Consider the following 26,485-nt stretch of genomic DNA (forward strand, 5'->3'; position numbering starts at 1 on the left):
AAAGGAATTATACACATAAAATGCTTAGAACCGTATCAGTCACAAAATAAATACTCAGGTAATTATTATTACCTGAATTTGAGATCCAGCTCATAATAAAACATTTAATATACAGTGAAGTTTGGTTTTTTAATCACTAATAATCATACAGTTATACTAGAAAGTTTAGTTTATTTGCCCTGAACTCTCTGTTCTAAAAGCCATCAATCAGTAACCATCAGTCAGTGATTTTGATTTTTATATTGCTCAAGAATAGTGTACAAATATGTTGCCATTAATTCAAGATTCAAGTGGAAGGTTCCCCTTTGAAGAAGTAAATCAATTAACTGAGTAATTATTATATACTGTTGTAAAACTTTAGTGAAAGTTGTAACATAGCTGTGCTTTTGAAGCATTGTGCTGTACACCAAAAATTGACACAACATTGTAAACTGACTCTACTGCAATTTAAAAAAAAAAACCAGAACACCGAAAAGTTATATTCTGTTTGAAGTACTTTGCCAACATTTTTTTTTTCTTTTGATTTACTGCATCCACCTCACTTAATTGGTTGGAAATTCATAAGGCCCTAAATCAGCTGACTTTGAGCTACTCAGAAGAGAGATTTTCCCAGGTGGCTTGATCTAACTGGGTGAGCTATTAAAAGGGGCTGGGCCCTTTCCAAAAAGAGAAATTCAGAGCAAGAGAGGCTGTCCTGTTAACCAGAGGCTTCTTGAAAACTGCCCCATGGAACTCTGTTATCATCCAAAATCATGTCTGAGTAACCTTTAGCCACAGAGACCACATCCTGCTAGGACCCAATTTCAAAAATCTCCCTATTATTTTTTTTTCCCGTAAGAACATGAAACCGCAAGTAGTTTCCATCCTCCCATAATCCCGAGCACCCAAAGCCTGTACAGGTCCCTCCTCCCAGCAGAAGTTGAAGCATTTTCATTCTGTCCTCTGCCTTCATACTGCAGCACTTTGCAAGAAACGTAAATTGTGTTTTACTCTCAGAACAAAGTCTGCTTTACAAATTGGTCTAAATTAGCTACTCTGCCATTTCTGGAGTATTTCACCAAAAATGGGTATGACTCTCTCTTAAGTAAAAGTAAAATTACATATATGTATGTACATATACACATATCATATATGTACATATATACATATTATACATCATATTAATATAATTTGTATGTATGTACATACCTATGTTCATATTGTGCACACATATATGCATACTATGTATAAATACATATATGTACAGATAAATATATAAATAAAAATTTTAAAATATATATATATCCTGAATGAAGGCTTGGACACCATAGCAATACATCACACTAACAAAAAGAAGTAAGAAAAAAATCAGACACTGCATACCTGTGGGCTATGGCCTTTCACAAGGTGTTCCTATCTGGCATTTCTACTGGCTTCCTTTCCCAGTAGGCAGGCCTTGAGCAGTCATACCTTCACATATATAGAGTATGCCTCCCTCCCCACTCTCACTGACCTCCTGGCTCAGGCACAGAATTTACTCAAAATAGACATAACCCCTGGAAATGGAACTCTGACAAGGAAGAAGATGATATTTTACACTGTTATGTAAAGTGGTTTACCTCCCCACTTATTTAAACACTTTCATTTCATAAGAGGATTTTGGCTCAACTTCTACATAATCAAAAAATCATTACAATATTTTTCCCCACAATAAACATTAGCCTTCTCCAAAGATGAATTAGAAAACAGCTGTAGCCAATTTAGAATAATAATTTTTACTCATTTTTACTCTTCCAGATTGTAAATATTGAAATATAATCTCATTGACAGCATTCATTAAAAGTTTGATGTAGCTAACAAGGTATTTGAACTGAAAAATCGAGACTAAAGTATTACAGAAAAAGTCTTAGTTACAATGCACAATAATTGCATCACAACTATCATGGATAAAAGAAATCTGTATTTACAGAACATAGGTATATGTCTATCTCTGTAATTTGGCTTACTGCAGTAAAGGCTCTGTGTATGGGTAATTATATTTAATGAGCTCAACTGAATTTAATATATAGCATCAGCTACCATCCAAAAGATTAGCAGAGGTTAGTGCTTATAGTTAAGAGTGGCTAAACTAGCTTGGAGTGTGTAATTACAATTATGATTTCTTAGTCGCCTCGTTTCACCAACTGCTTCATCCTTCTGCCTTGGAACTATTATCTCCCTTAGCATGATTCCCTATTCCTACAAATAGAATGTATTTGCCTTCTCATCTTCATAGCAGCAAATTGCCCAGGAGCTGCAAATCAAGTGCCTCCGGAAAGAGGCAGGGAACTCTAATGTATAGAGCATGCTGGATGCTGAAGGCTGGATGTTGAAGGTCAAGGACTGTGTTAAATTGGAGACTGCACATCCAGACCAAAGGCATGCAAATGCAAACTCCTTAGAATACTGTGTAACCAAGTAAAACATATCTGCAGAATGAATTTGGCCAGAGGATGTTAATTTCTGTCTACTGTCTTAGATTAGTAGTTTGGGAATTTGGGGGAGGACATAAAATAATCCTTTGAGATTGTAAAGAAAGATTTTTTTTCTGTTTTTATACTATACCTTGGATAATTTCATTCAAGTTAAAGAAGTTATCAGTGCATGTAGCTTAAACGTCAAATAGCACCAAAAAAATTATACTAAAAATCACCACTTCTCTGATCTCATTTTCCCCATTTTCTGAGGAGGGGGATAGAAACCACCTCAGAAACCTCCTCAGAAACGACCAGTTGTGACTCACTGTTTTTTAAAAAATACTTGCATTGCTAATTAAAATGATCAAATCTATACACTTTATTTACTTTATGCTATGATGAATGAGGATTAAGTAGTCTCACAACACACCCAACTGTCTCTCTCCCATCTTCTTAAAGTATTATGTCACTATTTTCCATTAAAACTTAAGAGAACATTTATGTCACATGTCTTTGTATGTCCACAGCCAAGACAAGCAGAGTACTATCATTCCACGTCTCTTCTTTGAGTGGTAGTGCCTTATCTTTCGTGATTCTACCTATCTCTTTTTTGGGAATATCTTACACTTTAAAATCCCATTATATCAGGTTTATTTTTTCATCATTCTTAGTAGAGGTTTTTTAAATACGTTGTGTGAGTTTCCACGATTTAAAAAACAAACAAAAAATACAGTAATATAAAAATAAAGGAGGGAAAGCCTCCCTGTATTTCAGTCCCCTGTCTGTTTATGCTCTGTAACAACCCATCTATTCCATGCACACATATCAGTAACCAGTGTTAACAGATTACTGTGTAGCCTTTCAGAGTCAGCTATGCATATATATAAAAAAAGCAAATATTCTTTCTTATTTTTTCCTTCCTTTGTATAAATGATGGAATACTTATATATTTTCTGAAACTTGGTTTTTCACTCTAGTATTTTTATTGACATACAGAAAAATTAGTATTTTTGGATATAGTTCTTCAGTTTTGACAAAGACACAGTTGTGTTACTACCACTATCATCAACATATAGAATCATTTCCTTGTGCTGATCCTTTCTGGTCCCACCACCCTTGGAAACTACTAATCTGTTTCTTCCCCTATAATGTTGCCTTTTTGAAAATGTGAAATAAATGGACTCATACAATATGTAACATTTTAAGTCTGATTTTTAAAATGTAGTGTAATATATTTGAGATTCATCCCTGTTGTTATAGGTGTCACATATTCTTTTTAGTTGAGTAGTAATCTATTGTAAGGGTGGGCCACAGTATGGTTCTGCATCCACCAGAACAGCTGGATTTTTTTCTGTCTTTGTGGTTATGAATAAATACTCACTCTCACAACAGATACTTTACCTTGTGTATAAATATCAACGCTGAGAAAGAGAACACAATTAACATTAAGTATTTGGGGGGAAATGAGGTAATATAACAACTATCTGAAGATGTTTCCCAAGAAAACTGAATCTAGCTGTTAGATAGAAGCATGAATAATTTATGTGTGGTAGCCACAGAGAATGCCAAATGTATGAATGGAGAAGGATATATGGACCATAAAGTATGTGGTGATGGGAATGTTCTGTTATGATGGGTTCAATTTTCTCAGTGATACAGGAACAAAGGTATCAGCTGACATAGTAAAGAAAAGAAAGTAGGAATTGAAAGTTTAAGGAAAGAAGAGAAGATACAAATGGAAGTAGACTGTAATGACTTGGAAGCACCATTTGAGGTTGATGGTAATTAACTGAGAACGAGACCGGTCAGCATGCTTGACTTTTTCTATAGCCACATTCAGTTGCATGGGTGAAGTGCAGAGGGGATGCAGAAAAATCAGACTAAATCAGAGAAGCATTTTTGCCTAATGTACATGATTAAACAAGTGAAGAGCAGGGGTGATTTTTAAATAATTCACAATAGATTTTAAGCTGGTAAAGTAAAAAAGGTGGAGATAAAGGCAAAGAGCTACAAGGTAACTTTGATGGAATTTTATGATTTTCTTATTTATTTTCCTTCCTTTCTGTTTTTTTCACCCTTATCTTTTGTAGGTTTAAATATTCTCTTATTTTGCTTGATCAGTTTATCTATTTCATTGATTTCTCCCAAAGATCCAAAGTTCAGATTTATTATTACTGCTATCTTTTCTGTTTTCAATTGCATAATATCTATTTTCTCTTCATTTCATCATTTTGCTTCAATTCAGTTTATCAACTTCTTTTACTAATTTTGGGAGTCGTGCTGAATGTATTAGTCTTCATTATCTCCTTATTTGTTGATACATCCAATAAAGGCTATTAATTTCCATGTGAATTGATGAGCTGTACACAAAGAATTCTTATATCTAATATTTTATTATTTTTTCTAGATTTAGTGCTATTTGATTTGTATTCCTCTTTGACCAAAAAATTGATTTTCTAAAGATGATGTCTTAAGGAAGAAGCATTTAATTTCCAGATGAAACTGTCTAGTTTCTAGTTGTGCTGCATTCTTAGCAGACAGTGCTTTCAGTACTGCTTCTATTACTTGGAACTCATGGAGGTTGTCTTTGTAACCTAATGAATCTCCAATACTTTTAAATGCTCTATGATCACCTACAAAGAAGGTGCGGGCTCTATTTTCAAGTAACATTTCAATGTATACCAATAAATTGGATCTTATTATTTAGACCTTCAATGTATATCAATTGTATATACATGTGTATCAATGTGTGTCAATAATATCTCAATGTATATCAATAAACTCAATCTTGTTAGTTAAACCTTTTTTTCTTCCTTTTTTAAATTTATTATTGAGGCCAAATAAAAATCTCAAGTTAGTAGTATGTTTTGGCATTTATCTCCTTAATTATTTTTAAGAATACCACTGCTGTTGTCAGTAGGTATCCATACATGTTACATCTTTATTGTGAATGATGACAATATTTGGCATTAAAGTGCCTGCATATTTGCCTGAGTTCCATATTATGTAATATTAAGATCATTACCCCTGCTACCTTTGTTTTCAATCATCTGTTACATCTTTGCTCATTCTTTAATATTTAGCCCTTATTAATATTTTGTTTCATATATGTTTTTTGTAAATAGTGAAATCTTAGGCTTTCTTTTGTGATCCAGTCTGCTAAAAACACTTTTGTTTTAATAGATGAATTTAAATTTTACTATCCTGACAGATATGTTTGGCCTTAGTTATATCTTATTATTTTGTATTGCATTTTTATGTTTCCTGTTTATATTTAATTTTCAACCTTTCAATATCTCATTTGTTATCTTTGGTGGGCATGTGTGTGTGTGCATCCATGCATTGTAATTTTTCTGATATTTTAAAGGGTTCACCTTTTGTTCTAACAATGATTAATTAATTAATTTAGTGACTACCTTTACAATTATTTATGAATAATTATTTCTGTATTACTCTCTGTGGTGGTAATACAGAAATGATTATCTGTGTGTAAGGCCTAAATTTAATATTATGTATATGCTGCCTTGATATCTAAATAGGAAGGGCCTGACATGGACAACTGCAGCTCCCTGCCCACCACTCGGCTCCAATAAATAAGGTCCCCTAAACAACCCTTCTTACCAAAGGACCAAATGGAGTTCATGCTTGCACCTGAGCAGCAGGTTTCAGTTCCCTCTTTGCCCACAGAATTACTCAAACAAGGCAATCTCATCCCCTATGGGACACAGGGGCTCCCTCACCCTCTTGATACTATAAGGCCTGCCTCTCACAGCCCCTGGTTGTTCACTCTGTTCCCAAATGCAACCCCACAGGGTCCTGCATAATATATAGTATCCTTCTCCTCTGCCCAGTGTTGAATGCCATGTGTCTGCAATTCCCATCTCACTAACATGGGAATCCCTGCCTCAGGGAACGAGTGAATAGAAGGCAAGCAAAACACCCTCAATCTTCTGTTTTTTCAGAGAAACTCTTCGTTGCCTTCCAGTGGTAAAATTCGTGTATTTCCTCCTCCTCACTCCTTTTACTCCCTTTCTTATACCTCCCAATTTTAGATACTAATAGTAGCTTTTAGTGTTTTCCATTATACTGTAAAATATTCCTTGGGACACTATTGTCTTTCACCCCAAATGCATTCACCCTTCTAGCTGAGCACACGGCAGACCCTATCAGATATTACAGGTCTCAGTCCTTCCAGTGATTATGGCTAAAGGGAAGGTTCTTGTCAATGGGATGAAAGCACAGTGTTATGTGCCACTTATCATCCACTTAAAGATGCTTGTTCAGAACTTCCTTCTCCCCTTTTTTACTCTGCTGACTGGAAATGACTTTAACCAAAGCAATCTTGAAAGTCAAGTGCCAATGATTACAGAGCCACTCTGCAGACCGGGTCCTCAGGTGACTTCTTGAAGCACACACACTACCTAGCTTAGACTGTTAAAATGAAAGAGAAATAAACTACAGTTTTTTGTTGAGCCACTACATTTTTGAATGTTTGTTAAAGCAGATTAGCCTTCATCCCAGTGATGTATTTTTATTTAAATTCTTATTTTCAGATAATTGCATACCTACAAAGAAATTCCAAAACAATACAAAGAACTCCCACTTACTCTGAACCCAAACTCACCAATTGCTTATACTTTGTCCCATTTTTCTATCATAACAATAATTAAAAGGAAATATGCTTATTATATAGTCATATGTCTGTGGTTCTTATTAAGCAGTTTTGAATTAATTGTCTTGTGGCTGCACCTTATAAGTAAAAATGTGACTGCTAACAGAGAAAGTTTTATTCCTTCAAGTCTTTAAAAACATTTTTTTGCCTCTTTACACTGGTTAATACTTGGTTAGAAAATTGAATAGGAGAAATAAAAGAGAATGTTCTTGTCTTTTCATGATCATAACAAGGAAGCACATAATACATTACCATTATATATGAGGTTAGCTGTATGACCTTGTAGCTATGCTATCAAATAGAGGAAGTTTTCTGCTTTGTTTCTCGTTTTTGTCATAAACAACCATTACATTTTGTAATTTTTTTTTTTTTGGTGTCCATTGAAATAATCATATGATTTTCCTCCTTTATTCATAAGATGAATGATATAAATTGATTTTTGAATTTTTTTGTTGTTGTTAAAAGAGGTACTGGGGATTGAACCCAGGACCTCATGCATACTGAGCACATATTCTACCATGAGCTATAACCACTGCCCCCCGATTTTTGAATGTTGAAGCAACATGAATTACATACAAGTATGAACTATATACTTGTGATAAAACCACATAAGTATGATATATTGTCCTTCTTATATACTTCTTGCTAGATTCAATTTGCTAACATTTTGCTACAGAACTATAAATGTATGTCAAGGGCATAGACTTTTTCTTTAAAGGAACAGATAATACGTATTTTCACTTAATGGGATTTAACTGCTTAACTTTGCTCTCCTAATGTAAAAGCAGCCATGGACAATGTAAGAGTGAATGGTTGTAGCTGGATTTAGTCTGTAGGTTGTAGTTTCTATGCTGACAATGATAGCAGCCTGTGGCTTTCTTTTTTTGTAATGTCTTTGCTATGATTATGTATCAGAGTTCTATTGCCTCATAAACTGATCGGAAAACATTTCTTCTTCACTTTTCTGAAGAGTATTATTCATTAGAAAATGTCTTCCTTAAAATTTGAGTAAGTTTAAAAGTGAAATTATCTGGGACTAGAAATGTTTTTTATAAGAAAGCTTTATAATTGGAATTTTAATTACTTTAATAGGTGAAAAGCTTAGTAATATGTAAAATGTGTGTCTATTTTAGCAAGTTTTGTTTCTTTGGAATTTTTTCCATGTCATTTTATGTTGTCAAATCTATTGTAATGTAACTATATACCATCACCTTAGAACCCTTTAAATGTCTACGGGATCTATTGTGATATTCTCTTTGATTTCTGACTTGTTTCTCTCTCTCATTTTTAAAATTAATAAATATATTTAAAAGTTTATCAATTTCATTAATCTTTTTAAAGAACATACTTCTGACTGTTAATTTTCTCTATTGTTTCTCTATTTTATATTCCATTGTCCCTGCTGTTATAGTCATCATATCTTTGTCTCTACTTACTTTTGATTTAACTTGCTCTTTTTCTAGATTTTTAAGAAGTAACTGAAATAACTGTTTTTAACTTTTTTTTAACTAATATAAGCATTGACTGTCATAAATCTCTTAAGCACAACTTTTAATGCATTCCTCAAATTTTTCTATTGTGTGTTTTTTATACTGGTTTTCCATCATCATTCAGTTTGAACTATTCATACTCTATTCTTTCTTTCTCTCCTTCTTTCTTCCTTTCTTTCTTGAACCACGGGCCCCACAAAATTAGTTTTAGTTGCCAAATCTTGTGGATTTTATAAATCTTTCTGTTAATACCAGTTTCTAATTTACCTTCATAATGATAAGAAAGTATAATCTCTAAGTTTTCAATATTTTCAAATTTATGCAGATTTGTTTTGCTTCTATATATAAAAATAATATTTTCTGCACTTGTTAGATACGATATTTAAAAACATCAATAAAGTCAAGTTGGTTGATAGTGTTCAAATCTTTATTCTTGCTGATACTTTATATTAAAAAAATAAATTATTGAAAAAATTCTTTCAATCACAAACCATGAATTTTAATCATTTCCTTCATATTTAACAGCTGTATTTGGTAATTCCACATTTAACTAACATTTTAGTTCTACTTGTATCATACATTTTTACCAATTTTTGATGGGAGATTAGGCCTTTTCTCTTAGTGTGGGTCCACATTTTGGATTTGCAAATTATCTTTAAAGCACAAACCACAAAACACACATCATCTTCAATTTCTATGCTCTTTCTTTAAAGAGGAATGATAAAGTAGAGGTATTATTGAATGCAGATTCCCTCTGAATGTTTACCATCTACATCCAGTCTTTTACAGTTTTTCTCACTCACACATCACTAATAGCATATTTTTCATTAACTTCTACGTATTGTATTTTGCCAAATCATTCAAATCACATTTTTAAGAAAAAATGTTAACTCTTTTTCTTTCAAACTTATATTTTGTCCCTTAATTAGTAAATATCACTGGTAAATGCAGTCAATATAAACATGTTTTGGAGCACATGGCTGCTTCTTGGTATCACAGTTTGATTTATGGTTACAAAAGTTGACAGTATATTAGAATTAGCCTTTTAAGGGAACTCTGTATGGCATGGAAATTATTAGTATGTTTTAGAGGAAAGAGGAAATTGTTGCTTAATTTAGCCAGTTAAGGAGATATCAGTTAAGAGAATTTCTGGAGTACTTTTAAAGAATGTTTCTAAGAGGAATAGAGATTTAACCACTATTTTTAAGTCCGTGAGAAAAGTAATAGCCAACATTTAGCTAACTCATAATTTGAAACAAGACTTGTTCTAAGTACCAAACAAAATGATTACATTTATTTCTCACAAGAACATTTATAGAAAGACTAACTTACTTAATTTCATTCACCTAGTAGTTGGTAGAAGTAAAATTTTAATTTAGAGTTTGATTTCAGAGTTCAGTTTTTAAACCTCTAAAATAATACTGAAATTTATTTTTAATCACCTTTAAAAATTTATTCTGATAGAGTAAAATTTAAATTAAACTAAACAGTATATTCATACTAGAAGCTTGAGGAATGTTTCCTAAAAGAAAAAAAAATCTAATGGAATAGCATGAAGAATAATTCAATGTGGACCACCAGTATCAGCTGAACTCTTCAGGATTCCCTTCAGAATTCAATGGTAGAGCTTGAGCTATTACCCTCAGACAGCTGCAAAATCCTCAAAGCATAGTGGTTGCTGCTAGGTACTGAAGATCACATTAACAAGGCTAGCAGTGAGGGAATCTTATCTAGGAAATGGATAGACAATTTTAAAATATTTAAACTCTGGGTTACATAACTAACATAAAAGGTAAATATTTATTCCAAAGCTACAATATAAAACCTTCAATATCCAAGAATTTCTCACTCCAACACGAGAAAAGTTTTATAATAAGATTCAAAGCAAACTGTGTGAAATCAAGTTTATAGATGTAAAAAATAAGTTGTATACAAGTGGGCAATCAAGTACTACCCTGACCCAAAGGCCCTCCTTCTAAATATTTTCAAGTATATCTCTCTATAGTTGTTCACAATTTATGAAGGAAAAAATATGGTTACACTTTTATATATTTTTTTAAGTATCCTATAAATAGCACTGAAGATATTTAGAGGCAAGAGTCAATCAGTGCTATTGAGGCATGAGAAGTTTAGTATTGTCAGAAAATATTTTGTACGAAAAAAGTGATATGAATAGAATTGTTAACGTGAATTGAAATCAGACCAAATGACATGATAAGAAGTAGCAAACAACATTTAACTTTATCTTGAGTTCTATTTTAAGATTTATCACATATTAATTATGGAATTAGGATGAATTACTTAAGTTTTCTAACTCATGTAATTAGTAAAATTATATGATTGATTTGTAGTTTTTTTCAATCATATCTATAATTATAGTTGGAATAAAATCAATATCCATTTGTGATGAAAGTTATCAGCAAAGTGATAAAGAACAATGATTGAAACCCCACAGTTAGCATCATATTAAAAGGTAAAATATTGAATGTTTTCCCATAAAGACTGGGGAAAAGACAAGAATGCCCCCTTTGGCATTTGTATCCAATATCATACCAGAGGTACTAGTTATTGCAATAAAAAGAAGAAAAGAAATCAAAGTTATTAATATTTTTAAATTAATGATGAAATCTTTACTTTTAAATTTTTTAAACTTTTTTTATTGAGTTATAGTCATTTTACAATGTTGTGTCAAATTTCAGTGTAGAGCACAATTTTCTCAGTTATACATGAACATACATATATTCATTGTCACATTTTTTTTTTTTGCTGTGAGCTACCACAAGATCTTATATATACTTCCCTGTGCTATACAGCATAATCATGTTTATCTATTTTACATATGCCTGTCAGTATCTACAGATTTTGAATTCCCAGACTATCCCTTCCTACCCCACTCCCCCTGGGTAACCACAAGTTTGTATTCTATGTCTATGAGTCTGTTTCTGTTCTGTATTTATGTTCTTTTTTTTTTTTTAACTTTTTTTAGATTCCACATATGAGCGATCTCATATGGTATTTTTCTTCAAAGTTATTAATATTTAAAAGAAAGAAGTAAAATTGTCTTTATTGGCTCATGACATAATGTTTTAAGATAAAGTCTATAGAATATAGAAAGTGCCTAAGCCTATTATATGAATTAAGAATGGCTGCAGAATACAAGAGTACTATACAAAATGCAATTCTGTATGTACATACTGGCAAAAAACTTTCAAAATAAAAATTTTAAACAATTTGATTTAGGACAGCGTCAAATACGCTTAGCAATACATTTAACAAAGAAGGTGCAATACCTCTATTCCAAACACTACAAAGCTTTGCTAAAAGAAATCAAAAGCAGAAAGATGTAGATATATGGATGGATTGGAAGATTAAACATTGTTGAGATGTCAATTCTATAAAAATTGATCAGTAGATTCAAAGTAATCTCAGAAAACATTTTGAAGAAATTGATAAGCTTAGTCCAATATTTTATAAAGTATAAATGATTCATGATATCAAAAGCAATCATGAAGAAAAAACAATATTAGAATAATATTTCTTGATCTCAAGACTTAGAAATCCTAGAAATAGACCCATACTTATATGGTCATTTGATTTTTGGAAAAAAGTCACCAAAGTAATCCAAATTATTCAAAGTAATTTCAACAAATGGTGCAGGGAAAACTGTATCTTCATATGAAGAATATCATACTGGGCCCCTACCTCAAATTATACTTAAAAACTATTTTGTCAGTCTACAACATGCATTTCCAGCTTTCTGGATCATGATAATAGTTCTCTCACCACCTGCCACTTTGCTTACTTTAAATCTAAGTATGTCAACGCTGACATACTTAGGATTTCTACAGAAGAAAAAGAAGTAAGAGGAAGGAGAGAGGAATAGGAAAAGGAGGAGGAAAGAGAAGAGTGGGAGAAAGTAAATAATCACAAATTATGGCGGACAGTATACTAAAAGTAAAAAGGTATATTAAATGTACTTGTTTCACAAATAACTGAAAAGAGAACCCATATATTTTGGAGACTGAAGATGAATGTAATTAAAAAATTTGGATAAAGAATACATAAAATATGTCTATAAAACAATAGGAAAGCATTAAATTATACAGAATGTAAATGGAAGTCCCTGATAAAAAATAATTTTTTTAATTAGGGAAGTGTAAATCTGAGATTTTCAGATACTAATATATATAAAATAAATAAATAACAAGTTCATACTGTATAGCACAGGGAACTATATTTAATATCTTATAGTAACCTATGGTGAAAAAGAATATGAAAATGAATATATGTATGTTCGTGTACGACTGAAGCATTATGCTGTACACTAGAAACTGACACAACATTGTAAACTGAGTATACTTCAATAAAACATATATGTACAAAAAAAAAGAAGAAGCAAGTTCATGACAATCTGTTCCCAAATTTTGAAAGTCCATTAATATACAAGTGTTTATCATCATCTTCACTGCTTCCAAACAGGTCCAACGCTATTTGCTCTTGTATGCCCTCCTAACTGGCATTTTTCTTTTATCTTTGCCCTCCTGGAATCTTTTCTCAATATAGCAGCCAGAGGTGTCCTTCTAAATGTCAAGTAAGATCATATCAGTCCTGTGTTTAAAATCCTATAGTGGATCCCTAGCTCATTCAGATGAAAACCAAAGTCCTTAAGATAGTCAGCAAGACCCAAAAGAATTCCCTTGTTATTCTTTTGCTCTCTGTTCCAATTATCCCATCTCAGTCACAGCCATACTGGCCTCCTTTCTTCCTCAAAAACAAGCACATAAACAAAAACCCAGGAACACTCCCTCTTCAGTTCACTTGCTCTTTCCTACATCTAGCATGTGTTCCTCCTAGATAACTAAATTGCATGTTGCCACATCCCTGAGAAGTCAAGAGGTCTTGGTATGCATGTCACTTTCTCAACGAGAACTTCCGGTAGCAGTTAACTTAAAAATGTAATCTCATCTTCCCTCTGAAACTCTCTATTGCTTCGTCTTGCTTTATTTTTCTCCATAACCAATGAGCAGCATTGTACCATTAAAACACACACACACACAATTTATAGATAATAGTTCTAAACCTAAAATCTAATATGTAAGAAAATAAACTCATAAATCAGAAGTAAACATTCTTAAAAGACAAACAAAATAATAATAAAAGCAAAAAGTTGCATCAAAATTAAATGTCTTTTCATAGAAAAACATTGTTAATTAATAAATAATTAAGCAACAGGCTAAGAAAACTATTCCAAAATATATAACTGACAAAGGAGTAGAATCCATTATATATAAATAATTCCTACAGTTGAATAGAAAAGATAAACAACCCAGCAAAGAAACGGACAAAATGGAAAAAGGAAGACATAAAAATAGTCAATTATCATATGAAAAAAAGCCCTGCAAAATCACTAATTATTGAGAAAATGCAAATTGCCATCACAACAAGATGCCACTACATACCTACCAGAACACTTGAAGTTAAAAACAAAAAATAAAACAATCTGACAAAAATATTGGTAAGATTGTGGAGCAACTGGAACTTATACACAATGTTGAGTGAAAGGTAAAAGGAAACAAATATTTTGGAAGGAAGTCTGCCAGTTTCTTGTAAAACTAAACAAACATCTATCATGTGACCAACAATTCCTCCTGTACATATTTTTCCAATAAAAATAAAAACATATATGTAAAAAGACCTCAAAATGTTCAGACACTGTATTCAAAGAACAGTCTAAGTGTTCATGAATAGAATTTACTCTGATATATACACTCAATGGAATAATTCTCAACAATTAAAAAAATGGATTATTGACACTCCCATCAATATGGATGAATCTCTAAAATAAAGAAGCTTGACACAACCTAGTACATTTTGTATTATTGCATTTATATGAAATTATAAAATGGACATAAATAATTTATTGTGTTAACAAACCAGAACAATGATTGCCTCTGGGGGTGCCTGGAGTGGAGATAGACCAGGAAGGAAATGAGATAGACCAGAGTAAGGAAACTTTCTGTGTGGTTAGTCATGTTCTATATCTTCATAGTGGTATGGATTACTCTAGTACATTCATTTGTCAAAATTCAGTAGATGCATAGTTAATGTTTATGCATTTTGTTTTATGTAAGTATTACTCAGATGGACCAGAATTGTAAAAATATACTGATTTCTAGTTAATGACATACATGCTAAAATATTTAGTGGGAAATATATTGATGTCTTCAATTTGATTTGAAAGGCACCAAAATGATTGACCAGTGTTTAGATAAAAGGATGATAAATGGATAGATTTTTAACAAATGGAGAATAATGGAACATTAATGGTAGAATCTTAGTCATGGATATATGAATGTTCATTGTAAGTTCTTTCAATTTTGCTATATATTTGAAAGTTTTCAAAATAAAATGTTGTAGTAGTACTATATATAATAGCCAAGACATGGAAACAACCCAAATAGTCATCAACAAAAGACTGCATAAAGAAGATGCGGTATATTTATACAATGGCATACTACTCAGCCATAAAAAAGAATAAAATAATGCCATTTGCAGCAACATGGATGGATCTGGAGGTCGTCATTCTTAGTGAAGTAAGCCAGAAAGAGAAAGAAAAATACCATATGATATCACTCATATGTGGAATCTAAAAAAAAAAAGAAAAAGAAAAACAGAAGATACTAATGAACTTACCTACAAAACAGAAACAGACTCAGAGACATAGTAAACAAACTTACGGATACCTGGGGAAATCAGTGGTGGAAAGGGTTAAATTGAGAGTTCAAGATTTGCAAATATTAACTATTGTGTATATATATATATATATATATATATATATATATATATATATACATACACACACACACATATATATATATAATACATAAAAAACAAATTTCTTCTATATAGCACAGGAAACTATATTCAATATCTTATAGAAAACTATAATGAAAAAGAATATTAAAACAAATATATGTATGTATATGTATGACTGAAACATCATGCTGTACACAAGAAACTGATGAACTGTAACTGATAACATCTCAGTAAAAAATTCAAAAAAATTCAAAAATTAAAAATAAATAAAATAAAATGTTGGAAAAACAATGCCATCTTCTCTGTAAATCCCCTTTTGCCATTTTACTATCAAACCTCCCTTCCCTTTCCCCAAGAAACCAACGATCTGATTTCCCTCACAATAGCTTGGCTTATCCTAGGCATCTGTATAAATGAAATCATACAGCATTTATTGTGTCTGGCTTCTATTATTCAATATGTTGATTTTTGTTGGTGGCTAATACTCCACTTTATGAATATATCATGGTAGGATTATCCATTGCCTTATTGACGGTCACTTGCATTGTTCTAGTTTCTGATTATTATAAATAAAATTCTGTCAGGTTAGTAACTCTACAAGGTTTCTAATATGCAGGCAAAGTGGAGAACGACTGGACTGTGTGGCTGCTAAGATTCTTTGCCACTAGAAAACTTGGTGTTATGGCTATCTAGGGAAAGAGTCAAGGGATAGTAATCAGTGCTGCAGCTTCAGCCCTACTTCTGTGACACAGATATCTCACAATCAATTAATATCTATCTAATTGGTATACACTGTCTCATCAGAACTGATTAAATTAAGCAAATAAATAGAACCAAAGGCCCAAATGTGTCAGATTTTAATAGATTCTTAAAACATAGTTGCTTAAAGTAAATGTGAAAAAAATTATGCCTTGTGTAAGGCTAATCACATGAACTTAGCACTATAAATGTGTCTCACATAATCATAACCTCATCTGTATGAAATTGTTAGGAATGCAGTCTACACAAAACAGAGGTAGACTTCTGGGCAGTATAATTGAAAGAGTTAGTTAGAAAAACTAATCTTTACTTTAGTCTTTGACTTTCAACCAGTTCTATTATTTGAATAGAAGTAATAACACACAAAGCAAAGGCTACTATCGTGAGTTTGAAAAAACTAATTAGGTGTATCACTACAACCAAATTAAAATGCAGTCCTTATTGTAAGGTATTCTAATTGACCAGTCTCTGAAATTATAATTACTGTTTTTTTTTTTTAAATCACAGTAGTAAAATGAGTAATATTTGGAAGCAAAATATAAATTTATCCCCATGAAAGATTTAGACACAAAACAATCTGAATTTTAGAACCATAATAGTAGGTGGAAAACACACTTCCCCAAAGATTATATGTAGTGTGATCATCTTTTTTATAAAATTACAAACAGCTGAGCTCAAAGAACAGATTTTTAAGGAATTCACATAGATAAATGGTCTATATAAAAATGGATAACAGAGTATTTGGAGTTTTTGTTTTGGTTTGGTTTGGTTTTATTTTCACCTTTGAGTAGGAATACAGGACAACATTACAGTTTTGAATCATTACATGAACAAATGTGGTAATATAGTATCGACAATAAGCATGATCTAAATTCTGGGAATAAGTAGTTTTCAGTTCAGGGGACAGGCGAGAGAACAGGTGCAAGATCTACAAAGGAGATGGAAGTCACATTACTCAGTGAGCCACCAAAGGGTTTTAGCTTCAACTCACTGACTGAAAGGAATGCCAGTACTGGTTAACCACACATAATCTTCATCACAGCAAATCAGAAAATCCAATTTCCAAACTAATAGTAAGCAGAAGAGAGAGTAACTCCAGACTGACTTATAAATTGATCTGGATGACTACTAAGGCATCCTCCAATTGCATTTTGGCACAATCTTCAGAGTGATCATTGCAGCAAGGAGATTTTCGTGTGTCCCTAGTTATTATAGAGTGCATAAAGGCTGGTAAGTGTTAGCCTTACTAGAGAATCTCATGCTACCCGTTGAGGTGCCCCAGCCTTGAGCAACTGGAGGCAAATGATTGGGACAGAGGGAAAAAATATTTGATTAGACAGATAGTATTGTCAAGTTACAGCTTTCAGTTAGGGGACTGAGTTGATGAGTGTTAGTACATTACTAATGATAACTAAATAAACAAATCTCTACCTAAATAAAAGCAGACTATGCAGAGAACAATGAAAAGGGTGTGTCATGAATCAAGAATTGCAAATTATCCAATTATGTACATCTGAACTTAAAACAAAAAAAAGGAATAAAACAAGAAAAAGAAATAAAACAAAAATTATTTCATAGTAGTTAAAATTCCTGACCTATGAGATCATATAACTGCACATTACTATGTTGAATATGGGGGACGTCTCAAGCCATAACTTTGAGAAATGATTTTTCATATTCTATCTTTACAAAGAGTTCTCAGCTCTGAAAGAACCCCATATCCCATATTTAGCAGGAGATCTTTTGTTTTAAAAGTCAAAGCCTGCCCAACATATAGTAAGCCCTCAAACACAATTACTTATTAATACAGAGAAACCACCAGTTTAAAAGATAGACAAAAGACAAACACCTCAAAAGAAAAGTGGGTGAGAGATATAGGTAAGTAAATGACAGTACAGATCTTTCTTGACTTATGATGGAATTAAGCCCCCATAAACCCAATGTAAGTTGAAACTACTGTCAAGTCAAAAATGCATTTAATATACCTAACCTACTGAACATCATAGCTTGGCCTATGCTCTGCACACTTACGTTATCCTACAGTTGGGCAAAATCATCTAACACAAAGCCTATTGTATGATAAAGTGTTGAATGTCTCATGTAATATGTTAAATACTGCATTAAGAGTGAAAAATAGAATGGTTGTAAGTGTATCAGTTGTTCATCCTTAGAATCCCCAATGACCGGGAGCTGCGGCTCACTGCTGCTGCCGAGTATCAGGAGGCGGTATTGTGCCACATATCCCTTGCCTGGTAAAAGATCAAAATTCAAAATCTGAAGTGCAGTTTGCACTGAGTGCTATCACTTTTGCATCTTCCTAAAGCTGAAAATTTGTAAACTGGAATCATCGTAAGTGGGGATCATCTCTATAAGAAATGTGATTATCACACAAGAAAAAAAAATGTAACTATATATGGTGAGGGATGTTAACTAAACTTATTGTGATCATTTCACAATCTAAATAAATATCAAATCATTACATTGTACACCTGGAACTAATACAATGTTATACGTCAATTATACCTCAATAAAGAAGAAATGTGGTTATCAAATATACATAATGGGAAACACACAGTCTTATCCATAATCATTGTTTTAAAAATAAATTTAAAAGAATAATAAGATTTAATTGTTCATGACTCAGAGCTGAAAAGATTTAAAAGACTAAGGATACCCACTGCTGAAGAGGGTCTGTGGAAGCCAACACAATAACACACTGTTGGTGAGGCTGTGAACTGAAGCTGCCTTTTTGGAAGGCAACTTGGGACTACGTATCTAAAAATAAAATATGTAACTCATTGGAAAAAGTTAAAACCTGCCACCTCGGTAGAATCCTTTGCATTTTAAAGATGCTACAGTCACGCGTATTTCCTTCTTCAAATTCGTTGGCCATGACTTTATATGTACAGCTCAGATGATAATATTCAATTATTCAGATAAGAATTCAGAAAATAATCTAAAGTAAAGGTTCCATCTTATAAACCTGATGTTTAGCTTACCAACAATACCCTGTGGGTTGCTGGAAAAAAAAAATGTCAGTAGGGCTGAATAAATAGGCAAACATGGTTCAAGAAAAGGCCACGGGTTCTTATATCCTTAGGCCAGTAGGATTTAATCAAGAGTCTGAACTATTTTTGCACATTAGTAAAGGCAGCCACCAGAGAATATTAGTTGTAAGATTTTTAGCAGAGGAAAACAGATAAATGAAAATGTGCCATCACTGCTTCTAGCTTAAACGAGCTCTTTTAACTTGGAGGTCATGAAAGCATTGCTCTGTAAGAATAGTCTCCCATGATTTTCCTATTTCTTATGTCTCAAAGATAAATTGTTAGATGTTTTCTTTGATGGGAGCAGGATCCAAAGCGGATTAATTAATCTTTTACCAAGCTTCAAAGAAGTGAAGTAGAAGTACTTTGAGTCAATCTAGGTGAAATTCAACCAGTTTAGTAAATATAAATTGGTAAACTCAATTGGGCCAAAACAAATGTTTACCATAGCAATTCTGACTTAGCAATTTGAACTAAAAATAACTAGGAAGTCCTCAATTTTTACTGTTTCCAATGCAAGAGCACGGCCCTAATACTGCTTCTAACTCACTCTGGATTTTTAAAAAAATCAGATTTTTCAAAAGGCTGAATGATCCAGATTAGAATTGTCGGTCCTCAGCTAAAATAGGGTCTTTGAAAAGACAAAAATATTCTGCTGGAGTAACTGGAATGTATAAAAAAGTGATGATAAAAACAAGAGGGTTCCCAGTTATATTAAGAAAAACTACAAAATGTAGAAAATATTAACAAGATTCACCTCTGAAAAGACATATAGAATAAGAACAAACTCTCAAGAAACAGAAGGAATAAAAATAACAAAATAACCATAACAGCATCTGCACTACACCTTAAAGTCTACATCACTTTTATTACATGATTTTTGCCCATTCTTACAGAAACCTTGTGAAGTACATATTATTAAATTTGTGTTATAGTTAATATAACTGAAAAACTTAGGAGGTATCTTGCCCAAGGCAACAGATGTGCCTGAAGTGAATGACCCACACCCAGATATTCAGTTTTCATTTACTCTGTCAGGTTCTAGGTTTTCTTGGGCCTCCTGGTACAACAAGGATCCTACTACTCATGCAAAAAGCTTCCCTTCTATCTCTTGTAGGGACTTCATTGTCCACAATACAGTCTGATGCCTTGTACCTAATTTGACTGAAGTCCTCAACTGAGATTTTAGCTATTTGTTATCCTAGGAGAGGCTTCCCCATATTCTCATTACTCCCAGCTTAACCACGACTACTCCCCTCAGCTATTTTATACTGTTCTAAGGGTACAGCTATGACCTGGGCCACCCTCCCATCCCACCACATCCATTGTTGGAACGCTTAACTGTTGAAAGCACAGATCAAATGTTAGTTGCTCACATTCTCATAGACATTTTCATTTGGACTTACAGTCATTCTCACAGGATCCATACCCAAAGTCAGGCAAATGCATCTATCTGTCTCAGAATTGCCCTTCCCCAGTTTGTACATGTTTCTGTTTGCATGTTGCTGCAGTTCCAGTTACTTTTGCAATTAAATAATAAAGAAGTTAATGTTTATTGAGTGCTGGCAAAGTACCAGCATTGCATTCTTGATCTGTCTAACTCATTCCATAAATACAGAATCCTACTACATAAGTACTAGTATTATCCTCATTTCTTAGATGAGAGAACAGAGGCAAAAAGAGGATGGATTTCCTGCCGAAAAACAGTAGGAGAAGCCAGGATTTCAGTCTGGGCATTCTAACTTCAAAGTCCTGTAAACTCTACATTATGCCCTGCAGAGTAAAACTATGTGAATTTGGCAAAAGTTATCACCAGGAAAGCTATTTCTTTAGGGGAAGAGTGATCAGTTCTCCAACAAGATTCAGAAATCTTGACTAAATTTTGAACTGAGACAGAATCAAAAGATTAGATCAGGCAAAAAGCTTAACTTTGTGCCATGACTGGTTGTCCCTTCTGGTCAATTTAAGGCAAAAGCCAAACTCAGCAGGATCTACCTGTTCCCATATAATTGCCTTGTCCTTGCACTCATCTTAAGGAGTTTTGGAGTGATACCAATATTATAGCACCGCTGGATGGCACCTTTCACTTCTCTGCTCCAACCTACACCCTTCTTACCATTGCCTTCACATCCTTCAAAACTCAGCTCACGTGTCAGCATCCCATAGGTGACCATGACCCCACCCCTGCTCCTATTTTAGCACAGGTTGTTCTGCCTTGCTCTGAAATCATCGATATATGACTCCCAGGGCTGAAACTGAGAGCTGTTTGGAATATTGTTCTACTTGAGAATGTCACAGCACATGGTGTCTAGTACTTTTTAGGAACATAAATAATTACTTGTGGTAATGGATGTTAACTATACTTGTGGTGGTCATTTTGCAATATATATAGATATTGAATCATGCTGTATATCTGAAACTAATATTATGTTATATGCCTACATCTCAAAAAGTATTGCATTAAAAAAAAAGAAAAAAACCCTCAAACTTCTGAATTTATATAGTAGAGGATGAGGTTGTTGTATTTATTTGATATAATTCCCTTTGTGAAACCAAAAATATACAAGTCTGCAACTAATAAATTCATTGTTGTAATTACAATGATAGGTTTTAGTCATGGAAAATCATGCATCCTCTACAATCCTCAGTTTCCTCATTGATAAAATGTGATAAATCATGGAATTCCTCTAAGGATTAACTGAGTTCTTTGTAAAACTGTGTAAACCTGGGTATTTAAACAAGCATTTGAATATTATCATTAAAACCTATGAGGTTTGCTTTTGAAAGTGGAGCAAGGAGTGCCTTTTCTGGCTGCACTTTGGCAAGGTAACTCTGGAAAAGAGGAAGTAAATCACACTTTCTTCAGTGTTCTCCTCTATTCATTCTGAAACCAAGCCAAAATAAGCCAGGAGAAATCATGTAGAACAGAAGCAGGAAAAAATGACACAACGACCTCTGTTCTGTTAAAGTGAGTGTTTTTTTTCCAGATTTTTCAATAAATAATGTATTCCCTTATTCAAGTTTGATACAGTGCTACAGTTTCATAATTTTAAGATTCAGTTTGAACACTGAAAAAGTCTGATTTGCAATGCTTCAAGTGTATCTTTCCCCTTCTGTGACCATCAGCCACAAATTTTGCAGTAACTTACAAAGACAAGATGTTTCACAATCATTTTGATATGCCTGCCACTGCAACACAATCTGAACTACCAGAGGGGATCTCAAATGTTCCCTGAGTCATAGACGGCATTTGGAGACAGAACTTTCCCATAAACAAAAGAAGTTACATTATATAACGAGTCACTGTGCTGAATTATAAGGGAACCAGAGGTTAGTAGTCATATGGAATAATCGATTTATCCATTAAATTGCCTCTAATTCAAAATTTAATCATCTTGTTATTTCAAATAGGATCTGTTTTAGTCAATTTATTTATTAGATAACAATTTTGAGTTTCATTAGTTTAGAGCTATTTTTCTTCCCTTTTATCAAAATAAACTATAAAAACATGGTATAAATTGCTTAACACTGACCTCTGTCACCAACAATAAATGTTTCCTCTACAGACTATCAGAAAAAAAGTACAATGCACCTTCAAAGGTCATTTTTCAATGAAATAAAGTTGAACCAAAAATAAGTAGGAGTGAAGCTGGACTTAGTAGACATTGATCTGGAGCCAGAGCCCTGAGTAAAGTAGAGAAGACCCCTGTGGCTGCATATTTGGGAATTAGCCAGAAGGTTTACTTTCCTATATACAAAAGCAAAAATTCTGATTTGAGAACAATTGGATGGGGGTACTAGTGGCAAAGCTTCCCTGGATTCATTTGGTTCTGTAAGAAGCAGAAAAATATGGATTAAACATGAAATCACACAGAAAATCTATATTTGCAGGAAGCAGTCTCTGTGGCAGCAAAATCAAGGGACAAGAGAGGTGAGAAACTCTGTATTAGGAATGACCTCCTTTGATTGGCTGTATTAAAATTTAAGTTTAATGAACCCAGACCCCAAATCCTGTTAGCCCAGAAAAGGGCCCTGGCTTCTCTCTTAACAATGATATCACCAAATTGAAAAATTAAAAAAATTTAAAAAATTAAAAAAAAAAAAAAAAAAAAAAAGAACTTGCAAAAATGAGATCCTACTCAAGCTAACAGCAGTATTTGATGTATCTGCATCCTTTGACCCTGGAGAGAACTCCATCTTTGAAACAGTATTTTCACTTAATTTTCAGGATAACATTTTCTGATCCTCCTCCTTTACCACTGGTTGCTCTTTTTCAGTCTCCTTTATTGTATAGTTCAAGAGTTCAGTCCTTAGATATAGTTTCATCTCTAGTGACACTCACTCCCCATATTTCCATTGTCCACTTTTAAAGGCTTTAAATACTACATATATGCTGATGAAATCTGAATTTACATTTTCAACTCACACTTCTCACTGTATTTCATATTCAACATGTTTAACAAGTTAAAACTTCACATTTAACATGTCCAAAAGTAACTTATTTTCGTCTCCTCAGACAGCTTTTTTCCCTTAGTCTCTTTCATCTAAATAAATGGAAACACCACATTTCCATTGGCTCAAAACAAACAAACAAAATACATTATCTTGACTCTTCCCTTCAGACTCCACATACAATTCATAAACAAATCCTGACAATGCACTTCCCAAATATATTAAAAATGTGACAATTTCATGCCATTTTAACCACTGCCACCCTGGTCCAAGCCAGCATTATGATTCACCAGCATCATAGTGTTACTCATAACTCTTCCCTGCTCTTCATTCTCAAAACAGAGCCAAGAGTCACAAAGTAAAACTCTTCTACTCAAAATTTTCCAGCAGCATGTGAGGAAACACAGTCTTTGCAGTGTTTAGCAGACTAAATGACCCAGGACCCTACTTTCTCTCTGATCTCGTCTTGCCCTTTTTTCTTTAGCTGCTTTTACTTCAACTACATTAAATTCCTTGCTGCTCTTTGAACACACTGAACTGCTATTGTAATTCCCTCTGCAGGTAATGATTTAATCTCAGATATCCATAGAAGTCTTCCTCTTCAATTTTTTTAGGTCTTTTCTTAAATATCACCATATCACAGCAACTCCCACAGACTACCTTAAAATAGCATCCCACATTTATCACCCACTGTATTATATATCCATTTTTTTTCTTTTTTTCTCCCCCACCCCATTCTTCCTAAAATATAATGTTCTTTAGGGCAGAAAAAGTATATTTGCTGTCATATTCCTTGTGCTTAGAACAATACCTGGTGTTTACTAGATTCTCAAAAAAATGTTTAAGGAATACCAGATGCAATAAAATATGATAAAATAAATAAAAGTAAGTATATCAAAAAATTATATGCACAGTCAACATTAAGTGAGATTTAACTGCAAGTCAAGTTTGTGAATAAATTAATGTACCAGGTACCTGACTGAGTTGACTCTTAAGTGAGGAGAATGATATGAGAATAATCCAAGTTAGCATTCAGTCTGTGATGTCAATGAATTAGCATATATGCAGTTCTAGAGATATTCTCCTAAATCTTATACCAATGGATAACAATAATACGAATCATTAAGTGGAAGCTCATCATTCTTCAGCAACAAGAAAAAAGTAAGTTTTAGGGCTATAATAAGGTAAGAATAAGATAATAGTTTGTATTTTAAATTGTTTCAACCAAAATAAACTAAAAAATTCAAAATATGGAGAAAATTCCATACACTCTAATTTGCAGTGGCAGAGAAGTAAAAGGGCTATTTATATGCATATATAAACAATAGTAGCAAATATTTAAACCATTGATTTATATTGTGCACTAGTTACTTTGTCAATTGATTAATTAAATGGTTAAAAACTATTACCTGACCTTTTCCTATGTGTCCTACACCTAAAAATGGAAAAGCATGTCCTTCCCTTAAACCACAGGAAAATGTAAATTAATGCTTTGAAAGAAGCCTGCAAAAATCAATTAATGCAATCCATCACATCAATGGGCTAGACAAGAAAAATCATATGATGATATAAATAAACACAGAAAAGCCACTTGACAAAATCCAACACCCATTCATTATAAAAACTCTTGGTAAACTAGATATAGAGGAGAACTTCCTCAACCTGATAAAGAATATCTACAAAAAAACTTAGAACTAGCATTATAATTAACAATGAAAAACTAAAAGCTTTTTCACTAAGATCAGGAACAAAACAAGAATGCCCTCTCTTACCACTGCATTTTGACCATACTGGGCATCCCAGCAAAAAATCAAAAAAAGAAAATTAAAGGTGTACTGATTAGAAAGAAAGAAACAAAACTGTTTTTATTCACAGATGACATGATCATCTATGAAGAAAATCTGGAAGAAGAAGAAAAGAAAAAAAAAAGCCCTAGAACTAAAAAACAATTATAACAAAGTTGCAGTATATACGGTTAATGTATAAAAGTCAATCTCTTTCCTTAATTAAAAGCACAACACTATCTACACTATTATCCAAAAAATAAAATACTTAGATATAAACCCACCAAGGTATGTACCTGATCTACATGAGAAAAACTACAAAACTCTGAGGAAAGAAGTCAAAGAAAAACTAAATAAATGGAAACATATTCCACGTTCATGGTAGGAATACTCAGTGTTATTAAGATGTCAGTCTTCCCAACTTTGTCTGCAGATTCAATGCCATCTCAACCAAAAGCCAGCAAGTTATTTTATGAGTATCAACAAAATGATTCTGAAGTTTATATGAAGGGGCAAAAGACCCAGAATAACTAGCACGATATTGAAGAAGATGAACAAAATTAGAAGACTGACACTACCCAACTTCAAGAATTACTATAAAACAATGGTAATCAAAGAGAGCATCGTACTGGTGAAAAGACAGAGAACAGAACAGAAATCCCAGAAACAGACCCACATATAGTGACCTGATCGTTGACAAAAGAGCAAAGGCAATATAATAAAGCAAATGGTGATGGAAAAACAGGACATCCACATGCAAAAAAAAAAAAAAAAAGATGAATCTAGAAATAGATTTTACACCCCTCACAAGAATTAACTTAAAATGGAACTTTGACCAAAATGTAAAATTTTAAACTATAATACTCTTAGAAGATAATCTAGTAGAAAATCTAGATGAGCTTGGGTTTGGTGATGACTTTTTAGATATGACAGCAAAGACGTGATCCATGAAAGAAATAATTAATTAGCTGGACTTCATTAAAATTAAAAACTTCTGTTCTGTAAAGACACAGTAAGCAGAATAAAAAGA

General features: G+C 32.9%; 1 long non-coding RNA gene across 7 annotated transcripts in view; it reads right to left on the reverse strand.

The window, feature by feature from the left end:
- The window catches only part of LOC141578361 (uncharacterized), an 809,650-nt gene that overhangs the window by 380,917 nt on the left and 402,248 nt on the right, over positions 1 to 26,485 (reverse strand). The window lies entirely within an intron of this gene.

The sequence above is a fragment of the Camelus bactrianus genome, chromosome 8 (assembly GCF_048773025.1).
Source record: "Camelus bactrianus isolate YW-2024 breed Bactrian camel chromosome 8, ASM4877302v1, whole genome shotgun sequence".
Classification (NCBI taxonomy): domain Eukaryota; kingdom Metazoa; phylum Chordata; class Mammalia; order Artiodactyla; family Camelidae; genus Camelus; species Camelus bactrianus.